General features: G+C 35.2%; 1 protein-coding gene across 8 annotated transcripts in view; it reads left to right on the forward strand.

Annotated features, from left to right (window-relative positions):
• The window catches only part of LOC106879245 (uncharacterized), an 894,824-nt gene that overhangs the window by 590,818 nt on the left and 292,320 nt on the right, over nucleotides 1–11,686 (forward strand). For all 8 annotated transcript variants that reach the window (XM_052973269.1, XM_052973286.1, XM_052973261.1 and 5 more), the window contains exon 7: nucleotides 2,672–2,810. The gene's annotated coding sequence lies outside the window, so the exon portion shown is untranslated. The remainder of the gene's footprint in view (nucleotides 1–2,671; nucleotides 2,811–11,686) is intronic.

Below are 11,686 nucleotides of genomic sequence, written 5' to 3' on the forward strand. Positions count from 1 at the left end.
TATATATATATATATATATATATATAGAGAGAGAGAGAGAGAGAGAGAGAGAGAGAGAGAGAGAGAGATTTTCCTGACCAATCACGTATCTCTGTCTCTGTCGCTCTCTGTTAACATATCTCTCACCTTCTCTCATTATCCTTTACTCTCTCTCTCTCTCTCTCTCTTTCTCTCTCTCCCTCTCTCTCTCTCTCTCTCTCTCTCTCTCCTTCTCTCGATTTCTCTCCCTCTTATATCTTTATTTACTTTTTTCCTTCGAAAAATGAAAACTTATAACTAACTGCAGATCTTAATTAAGGAGATGACTAGAGGGTATATACTATTTTTACAGAGGAAAGACTTGTGAAGATAACTTCTGCCGACTCATCAGGAACCATTGCAGGATGTTCTGCACACCACCCAGTCTTCCTCCAGCTGTTATCTCGAACCTTAATGCTTAAATTGCCATTAACAACGACAACAACAACAACAGCAATACTTATGATAACGATTTCGATGTGTCATTCAAACCATCATCGTCAGTGTCATCGTCATCATCGTCATCATCAACAACAACCACATCGAGATTAAGGTCGCCGCAACAAGACTATAAGTCTCTTAACAAATCTGCTTCTGTTGTCATAGTTTCCAGTGTCGTCTGGAAACGCAATCTATATATCTAGACCATGCTTGTGCGCACATACAGAGGCATACGCATGCGCTTGCGCATGCATGCACATACACACAGGCCCACACGCACGCGCGCCAGCACACAGACACAGACACACCAGCACGCACACACACATGCACGCACACGCACGCACCGTACGCACACAAATACTTTCAAACAGACAAGAAATATTTCAGGTATGAGGGCGAATTCTTCTAAGTTGATAAACAAGCTTAGAAAAGCCAAGCCTGTATTGGATTATGCACTTATTGGTTGTAAACCTCGAAGTGACTAAGGAACGTTAAGTTACAGAGAGATTACAAAAGAAAAGCAGACGGGATAAGCTTCACACAATTTGCAATGATAAAAATGATAAATCTCTATTAAGAATAAAAATAGGAATACAAAATAGTTATCATGATCTATACGGCAGCCTGTCTCTCTCTTAAAATCTCATATTATCTCAGAATAGACAGATCTTTGTTCATATGAGTACGATTGAGTTTTTGCTTCGAAGAGATGAAATCGGGATATCTAGATGTGTGCAGTGCAGTTATGCCGCAATATTGTTAGCCTGAATACATTATATATCTATAATAAAATATGTAATGCAATATACATTAATACATTATATTATATATATATATACAAGGCGCAGGAGTCGCTGTGTAGTAAGTAGCTTGCCTACCCACTACATGGTTCCGGGTTCAGTCCCACTGCGTGGCATCTTGGGCAAGTGTCTTCTACTATAGCCTCGGGCCGACCAAAGCCTTGTGAGTGAATTTGGTAGACGGAAACTGGAAGAAGCCCGTCGTATATATGTATATATATATATATGTATGTGTGTTTGTGTGTCTGTGTTTTTCCCCCTAACATCACTTGACAACCGATGCTGGTGCGTTTACGTCTCCGTAACTTAGCGGTTCGGCAAAAGAGACCGATAGAATAAGTACTAGGCTTCCAAAGAATAAGTCCTGGGGGTCGATTTACTCGACTAAAGGCGGTGCTCCAGCATGGCCGCAACAAGTAAAAGAGTAAAGAGAGAGAAACAGTATTGTTGGAAATGAGGATATTACTTTCAATATTCATTTCCTTTCGATTGTAATTATCAAATGTTTTCGCTAAAGAGGTACCATAGCCTTTTAGGGTTATGCGCGATGTTGCTGTTAGTCGTTGGAAATTATTATTATGGTTTGGTTCAGCTTCGGTCTTATTCCTGGTAGGATTTATGTGGCTTCCGTGTTACTATCTGTAACCTTAGGTTTCTACAAGTTTTTAGCAGTCTTCCAAGTGCTTCTGATAATCCTTGCTGTCCCTAAGAGCCAAACTTTCTGTAGGAGCTCTACTGAACATTCTCTTTCAATCTCTCCAGTCATTTGTCGATATTTTTGCTTACTGTCCCCAACGCACCAATTATTATAGACACGACCTTTACTGTTCGCATGTTCCATATTATTCCTATTTCAAATTTGAAGGGATTGTATCTTTTTATGATCCTGGAATCAAACAGGCATGATGGATCAATAAGTAAACAATTTCCCATTTCCTTATATTATTATTATTATTATTATTATTATTATTATTATTATTATTATTATTGTTATTATTATTATTGTTGTTGTTGTTGTTAAGGCGGCGAGCTGGCAGAATCGGTAGCACGCTGGACGGAGTGCTTAGCGGTATTTCGCCCATCGCTACGTTCCGAGTTCAAATTCCGCCGAGGTCGACTTTGCCTTTCGTCCTTTCGGGGTCTATAAATTAAATACCAGTGAAACACTGGGGTCGATGTAATCGATTTAATTCCCCACCTCCAAGCTGCCCTTATGACAAAAATTTGAAACCATTATTATCATTATTGTTGTTGTTACTACTTATACTACTAATACAACTATTATTATTATTGTTGTTTTTGTTATAATCAGAGAGATATTGTAAACACGATGTAATTTTTTATTCCTTTAAACAAAATCTGGAATTCTTCATCATATAAAGAACGTCTTTTACTCTCTTTTTTCTTTTCAGGATTCAAAACCGAACCTATATCTTGAAAAACAACTAAAAAGACAAGATATTAGAAGTGCAAAAACAGGGTTAAAAAAAAGCTGCTGTATCCTTCAGAAAAACTGAAGAGTGGACATGACCAAGAGATCGCAAACAACAGGTAAGTTGAATATTTATTTGCTGCAGACTTACTAAACGAAACAGATGATCGTCAATATACAGACACACCTTTTAACTAACTGCCCCTGTTGAGTAACGTTACTCCAGATATCTTTTGGAGGAATCCATTTCGGCATTATCATGCATTTGATCGTATTTCGTGTTTATCTTAATGAAACAGCTGTTGAGCACAAAGTATTAACTATATATGAAATTAATGCATTTTGGCTGCCCTTAAAGTCATTTTAGCCGATTATGTATATACATGCATGTCGTCCCCATGTAATGTAAATAAAATTCTGGCGTTTAACGAATTGATGTCAATTGAACTCTTAATGACTGTGATTTTCTTTATTGTACATCAATTCTGTATATAGATAGATAGATATACAACTAGAGAGAGAAAAAATACATTTATGCAAGAGTGTGTGTGTGTGTGTGCGTGTGTACGTGTGTGTAATGTGTGCGTGTGAAAAAGATAAAGTGAGCGAGCGTATTTCACAATGAATTGATATGCAAAAACTAATCTCATAATAATATTTACCCGGAAGCGAGTATGCTGATACCTACATTGTTCTTGCATTGTGGTTGTGTAATAGATAGAACAAGTCAGAGATTGAGTAATTCAGTTATTCCACCGCTCTCTGTGTGTGTTTGTGTGTGTGTGTGTGTGTGTGTGTGTGTGTGTGTGTGTGTGTGTGTGTGTGTGTGTGTGTGTGTGTGTGTGTGTGTGTGTGCATTTGTGTATATATGAAGATAATTCGCCGCTAACATCTTTATAACGTTTATAATAACTTTCAAACTTAACTGTTTCATAAAATTTAAACTCAGCAAATGATTCCTTCTGCTGCATTTGTTCGTTTTGATTAATTCCAAGTGACTGTTGTGATAATATGCAAGTTCGCAGAAGTTTCTTTTTAAGAAATATATTTTCGTCTGCATATATTCCACTTAGTCTACATTTGTAGCAATAAGATAAGACATTTTTTGTCACTTCAGAAAAAAAAGTTACGTTTTTCAATTGACGTTTTATATATAGATACACACACATTCTCATACACACGCACTCAAATACACACACATTATATATATATATATATATATATATATATACGAACACATACACACATATCAAACAGAAGATTTTGAAATGTCTACATCAAACGATATGAAAATAATCTCCCGCTATAGTTTGATATATAGGTACGTGTCTGTATCCTCATATATAATGTTTGTTAGTGTATGTCTGTGACTACGTCTGTGTGGGGGGGGGGGTGTCTAGACGCACTCATGTTTGCGTACTCACCTGATTTATGTCTATCTGTGTCTTACACTCTGCCAAAAAATACTAGCCTCCTAGGTCATATCACCGATTCGACTCTGCATGAAGAAAACCTGGTAATTTTTGGAAGCTATTAAGAGGCCAGACATCTATAGCATTTCCAAGACTGAATACGTCGCATTTCTATTAAAACATCTCTGAGTTAGAAACTTCTTCAGCAGGTGAGCGTGACCAAACAATAAGTGTACCCCACACAGGCATAAAAACACACACACACACCCATATATATATGTGTGTGTGTGTGTGTATGTATATATATATATATATATATGCACACCGTGGCTGTGTATTAATAAGTTTGCTTCCCAACCTCATACTTCCGGGTTCAGTCCCATTGTGTGGCATCTTAGGCAAGTGTTCTGTTATAGTCGTGGGCTGGACCAATGCCTTGTGAATGGATTTGGTAGACGGAAACTGAAGGAAGCCTTTCATATATATGTGTATACGTGTCTGTGTGTCTTTATGTCTGTGTTTATCCCGCACCAGTGCTTGACAACCGGCGCTGGTGTGTTTATGTCCCCATGACTTAGCGGTTCGGGAAAAGTAGCCCGATAGAGAAAGTAGCAGGCTAAATATAAAAATGAGCACTGATATCGATTCGTTAGATTTAAAATCCTTCAAGGCGGTGCCCCAGCATGGCCGCAGTCTAATGACTGAAACAAGCTAATGATAAAAGATAAACGGTAAAAACACATACACACATACACACACTGACGTTATCATCGTACATCTGAGAAATCATAAGTATCACATGTAGAATTTATTTTTAGATCACATTTAAAACATAACCACCTGATCGATAAATATTTCGTCTACCATATCGTCCACTCGGCAGAAAGCTGTGTCAGAATGAGAGTCTATCTAAAGTAAAACTGTTGTGAAAAGAGCATGGAATAAGAAATTACTCTAGGTACTAAAAAATAAGTCAGACTGTAATAGACGAAATTAGAAGACGACTCCCGTATCGTCTGTAAACATTGTTATATGACACAACAGAAATACATAGCTTATACATGTGGAGGTTTTTTCGTAGCTAAACGTATATATGGAGATCTAAATGCATAATATAACACCGAGCTGCATAACCTAATATACTTTCATGCATATTGACATTTTACAGAGAGCGTATTGACCTTGAAAGAGAATCCAATGATTTCAGACCAAAAGCCTTTGATTGTTATGAACAAAAGGGCAATGTCCATAATATATGATCATGTGTAAATGCTACATTAATAGAGATACGTTAAATGATAGTCTCCCAAGATTTGCATTATTTACATAATAATGACAATTTACCAGCAACTTTATTGATAATGGCATCTAATTGAGGTATTCTGCGTTTCAAACTGCGATATCGCAAAAGTTGTCTGTTTAACGCTAAAGCCTCAAGAGGAGTTTCGTATCATGTGGTAAGATAGTAAACATGCTGGGCCAAAAAGTAGGTTAAATTATAAATCATTTGAACATATTATTTCTGGTATTTATGTAATTTCATTCCGGGAATATTTTGAAATGTTTGTGTTTAATATATTATTTGATTTCTTCAAAACATTTCGCTTCTGCGAAGAAATTCTCCATTCGTTTCGTTTCTGTTATATAGTCGTGGCACTCCGTCGCTTACGACGACGAGGGTTCCAGTTGATCCGATCAACGGAGGGCCTGCTCGTGAAATTAACGTGCAAGTAGCTGAGCACTCCACAGACACGTATACTATTAACGTAGTTATCGGGGATATTTAGTGTGACAAGGCCGACCCTTTGAAATACAGGTACAACAGAAACAGGAAGAAAGAGTGAAAGAAAGTTATTTTGAAAGAGTACCGCAAGGTTCGCCACCACTCCCTGCCGGAGCCTCATGGAGCTTTAGGTATTTTCGCTCAATAAACATTCACAATGCCCGTTCAGGGAATCGAAACCGCCATTCTACGACCGCGAGTCCGCTGTCCTAACCACTTGGCCACTGCGCCTTGTGTGTATTCAAGGAGGTACCCCAGCTGTAATAACTTAAACAAGTAAAAGATAGAAAATACCTATAGACAGATAGATTGTATTAAAGGTACCATAAATAAATAAATATCTATTTATTCAGCATATAATCGCCACCGTTAACAATAACACTTACCCACCTCAAAACCCATTTCCTGATCCCTCTGGAAGGGAAACATGCTTGGAATACCGTTTCGCTATCGACCCAGCTACTGACTGTCTTTTCCATTAGTAAGGATTTGAAGTGACCTGAAGAAGTGAAAATCTGATGCCACTAAATCTGTGGAGGAGACTGAAGCAGAATTGGGGAGTTCTTCTCCCCAACCTAATGCATTTATATTTTCTTGGTTTATATTCACAGAATGTGGCCTTACATAATCATATTACAGGATTACTCCCTTTCTATTGTACCCACTTCCCTTCTCTATACACATCCTCAATCTGCTTCAAATGATTTTGCACAGTGAACTAAGACTCATTAAACCTCCTGGATAGGACCCCGATACTTTGACAGAAATTTCTTTGAAATACGACATTACTTTTCGATACCCCTAATATATATGTGTTTCACGTATTATTGATTATGTCAGTAAAGAAAGACTATTAATTTTGCCAGCAAAGGAGAGATTAGGTAAGATGGCTACGATACTTCTGCATTATTGTAAAACTTAAATTGATGTAATTGACAGTGAATGTTTGCAACGCAGTTACAAAGTTGTGAGCACAAATAAATAAATTTGTTTTGTTTCTTTTTTTCTATAAATATCGATTCTGTCTGTCTTCGATGCAACGATAACGATGTGTATGTATATATGTGTGTCTGTGTATGCATATATATATATATATATATATATATATACATATGCGTGTGTCTGTGTATGTATGCTTCATCATTTGTATTCTGTCGTCTGTCTAGTTATTCATTAAATTTAGACTAAACGTACAGGATGCAAGTTTGATTGACGTTAGATATACTTAATGACATCAGTTTAAATTATTCCTTTGAAAACGAATAACAAATATACTGTGTGGTAAAGTTGTTTATCAACCTTTGATGTTTGGAGGATTTGTTAAAGTTGACGCTTGGCAAAACTGAAAGGAAAAACAGTAAACACTACATTTAACGCCTCCAAGTTAATACGATTGCTATGATGACTGCATTTCTTATCATCAATAAAAAGAATGTCGAATTAGGTGCTATAGGTCAAGTCATATACAGAAAATGCGATTGTAGACGAATCTTTTCAATCTTTAATTATTTATGACCTTCAAATGTGAATAAATTGCAATAATGTCACGTATCTCAGTATTCAAAATCTTGTTTATCATTTAGCCAGTCCTGAATGACTGGTCCCATCATAAAATACACTCCAGCTATGCACATCTATGCTTTTGCATCAGGCATCGCCTACCTGGAAGTATATAATCAACTGTGTCTTTTGTTAAAGTGAGTGTATGATCTGAAAGTTCTATTGCTGTTGCTTCTTGCTGGTTGTGCGATCTGGTACATGCCTCCTCGTTTGTTTGTCTGTGTCCCCGCCAGTGCATATTGTCAATCATGCTAATAGATATTAACCATCGCATTAATAATTATTTTATCGAAAGGCTTTTTGGAAGAATCATATAGATATTTCATTCAATTTCAATCGGATAGATGGGAATAGAACACTTTATGAAACTATTTTAAATAGGTGGTTATATTATTGATTGAAACAGGCAAAGATGCGCAAAGTTTCAATAGAAACATGTTGGTACAGATAAAACTATGCAAACTGTTTGATATAGATATTTTGACCCAGACCGTTTGATACGCATATTTAAGATACTTTTGAAACAAGCCTGCTGATACAGATATTTTTAATGTAGACACTTCAATCGAAACTTCACTACACAAACATATAAATTGTGGCCTTGCATTATCATTTTACTCAATTACTTCTTTTCTATTCTAACCACTTCCTTTCCCAACACCTCAAACTGCTTGAGATGATCTTGTATAGTGGACTAAGATTTATTAAACCTCCTGGATAAATCTCCGATACTTTCACAAGGATTCTTTTGTGGTGTGGTGTCAGACTGATTAGAAATATATATATACACACGGGGGTACTACATGAGCACTTGCATTTCTAAAAATAGAAATCAAAAATACTTCTGTGCCACGGAATAGTCACAGATCTACTACAGGCCTGCACGCATATTGATTATTTCACTGAAAAAAAAATTACTAATTTTGCTAGCAAAGTACAGATTATATTAGACGGCTTCGTATTGATACAGATGTAATTGAAACAAACAGTTTGTAACATTTTGTTACAGACATTATATATTTCTTATTTTACCTGTTGTATCATATCGATAAAACATGTGGCCCAAACATGTCGATACAGATAGATTGACATTGCTGAAACAGGCGTTTTGATGCAAATATCCAGAATACACTCATTTTTGATACAGATATTTTTGATACATGCATTTCGATACAAGCGATGTACAACAAATATTAAAGATGTTTCTATTACGAATGAATTGATGCAGTCATTTTTATACAAACATTTTGAATAGACACATTTCGATACAAACATTGCGACACATTTTCATACAAGTATTTTTATATAGATATTTCTACTACAGACAATTTGATGGAAATATTTTTGATACGGACATTTCAATACAAATGATGTAACACAAACATTTTGATACAGATAATTTTTAACACAGTTATTTCATTTTAAAAACACCCATTTCGATAAATAGTAGCACAGACATTCTGTTACGGACGTTTCCATTACGTGACACGAATGTTTCACACAGATGAATGGATACAGATATTTTTGAAACAGACGTTTTGACATAGATATTTTAACAGTCATTTTACTGCAGATATTTTAATACAAACATTTTACATGCAACTTTTTATACACTCATCTCGATACACAAATTGTGAAACGTTTTGACCCAGATATTTTTAAACAGACATTTTGCTACAAATAATTTGACACAGATATTTTCATACAGAATTTTCTGATACCATTATTTTCTTCTCTTATACACATGTTGACGTCGAGATTTTCATAAACCTGTTGATTCAAGCATTTTTGGTACATGCACTTTAATGCATGCACTTTGGTACACGAGGTTTTGATAGAGTTCTTTCTGACGCTATATTTTGACAAAGAAATTTTTCATTATAGAAACTATTGATTTTCTGGCAGAAATAACTTAGTTTCTCTTAAGTACAACTCTGTTACAAGCCAACAGACTAATAACCGAAAACTAATTGAGAAACAAACTGAAACTCCCTATAGCTGAGAAAGCCTCTTCGTATACGTTCCACCTACTAGAAATAGCTGTCAAATATATCTCAGATTACTTCAGACTATATTAAAAGGAGGGAGTTCTACTTTTAGATGCCCTATATCTGAATAAAAAACGAGATGTTCACGACTGACATTGTCTTTCACCATAGGGCTTTATCAGTCCTGAGTTGCAGCCAAATAGAAACAAAAACAAAAGTTTCATTTGGAACTTGGTATTTATATTTTAGAGTCAAGCTCACGATTGACCACCAACGACTTATCATTATTATCTTATTGGATTCTCATTTTGTCAACGTCATGATATTCTTCTGGTTACCGATACAGTGTGGAACAACTTTGATATAAATCGCAATTGTAAGCGCTGAAAGTAAGGTATTTTGTCATTAATTTCATGATGAAATATATATTCCATCGGTGGTGGCATTTGCAATGGTTATTACAAGTATTACAACGCGAATTTTTATTAATATTACATATCAATACTGGAATATCAGCAGCTACATTAGCACCCACACCGAGCAATCCTTATCATCAGGGTGCTAGGCATAACTAATATCTATCATATCAGCAATCTTATATTTAGACATTAGATTTTATTTATATCGTCTGGATATAGATATATCAGGCATTGGACGTTGCATCGTTAAAACACAAATTATCAGAACTAATAAAATGAATAATTACATTTCTCCATAAATCCAAACCGTTGAGTAGTTCCTATTGTTATTAAAGAAAATAAACAGCCATTATTTGTCCTGTGTGGTTTTGCTTCTATAAATATTGACAATATACGGAATCACATGCAATTTTTTCTGCGTAATCCTTCTGGTATTTCTTATTTATAAAGATGTAACTCCATCTTCTCAAGGATAAATAAATATATTTTCATATCCTATGGGATATTTAGAGAATGTGCATTCTATTAGGTTTATGTTTAGAAATATTTCTGGCTAAATTTCGTGACAAATAACTCAAACAGATATATTTCTCTCTTCGAATTGTAATTCAAAATGGAACTAAAAAATCGCCAGGTTATCTAACACGAACCACGAATTTATTTGTTAGTTTTAAGAGAAAAGAAATTTGTTTACTTGATTTATAAGTCTTCATGCTGCTTGTCGATTTTCTTTCGATATTAAAGAAGGTTATTCAAAAGTAAAGAAACTAAATTGTAAAATATATGAAAATGAATGCTGATAATAGTGTCAATAGTGAAATTCCAATAAATGATTGTAGGTTCGATTACTATTTCTACTGCTTCGATACCAATATCAATATGGTCTTAGACGAAGCACTATTATGAACGAAAATGTAGGCAAATATTAGTCAAACACTTGAATATTTCTTATATATGAACGATGTGATTGGGGCAAATACACTTGTTCGTTCGTTCTTTACCGTTTGCATGTGGAACGTATTGATTAAATATCATATATCGATCAAGTGAATCTCATTTACATGCCATTATAAAAGAAGTTTCGATGACTTTAGAAATAGTAACATTAATAAGTAGTAAATCATAAGTTGATTAGTTGATACTATGATGTATGAAGATGTGTTGCATGAATATAGATTTGTGATGAAGATGTTCACTTCACACCCAAGTGGATGTTGGTTCGACCCCACAGTGTCACTTTTAGAAAGTGTCTTTTCACCAAAGCTCCTAATTTGCCGAAATGTTTTAAGTAAAATATGGTAGACGGAGAATGTATTGAAGTCCTTGGGTATGAACCTAGTCCTTGGGCTCATTTAGCAGATTAATGTCTTTTGAATTCATTCAAGACAGATCATTCGTATTTGCGTGACTTTTAAGTCTCACACCATCATCAGCCCATTAAGGCCCTAAAAACAAGATCAATCTGTACCAAGCGGCTTTACTCTGCGTGCTTTAGCTTCGTTACTATGGCCACAGATTTGATACTTATTGATCATACCACGTATATGTATATATGTTTATATTTGTATATATATATATATATATGCATATACATATATATACATACACATGTGTGTGTGGGTGTGTATGTTTGTGACGACATATATGTGCGTGAGCATGTTTGCATGTGCGTTTCTACTAGGGATAAGAGGTAAAATGAGGTAAAATACTTGCCGTGCCGTAAGATCAAATCCGATACCTCTTCGTTACTAAGCTAACAGTGTTAGCCAAACAGTCATGTCCATGTTCATTTGTTTCAACGCAGAATTTCAAACAACATATATATATATATAT

The sequence above is a fragment of the Octopus bimaculoides genome, chromosome 1 (genome assembly GCF_001194135.2).
Source record: "Octopus bimaculoides isolate UCB-OBI-ISO-001 chromosome 1, ASM119413v2, whole genome shotgun sequence".
Lineage (NCBI taxonomy): Eukaryota > Metazoa > Mollusca > Cephalopoda > Octopoda > Octopodidae > Octopus > Octopus bimaculoides.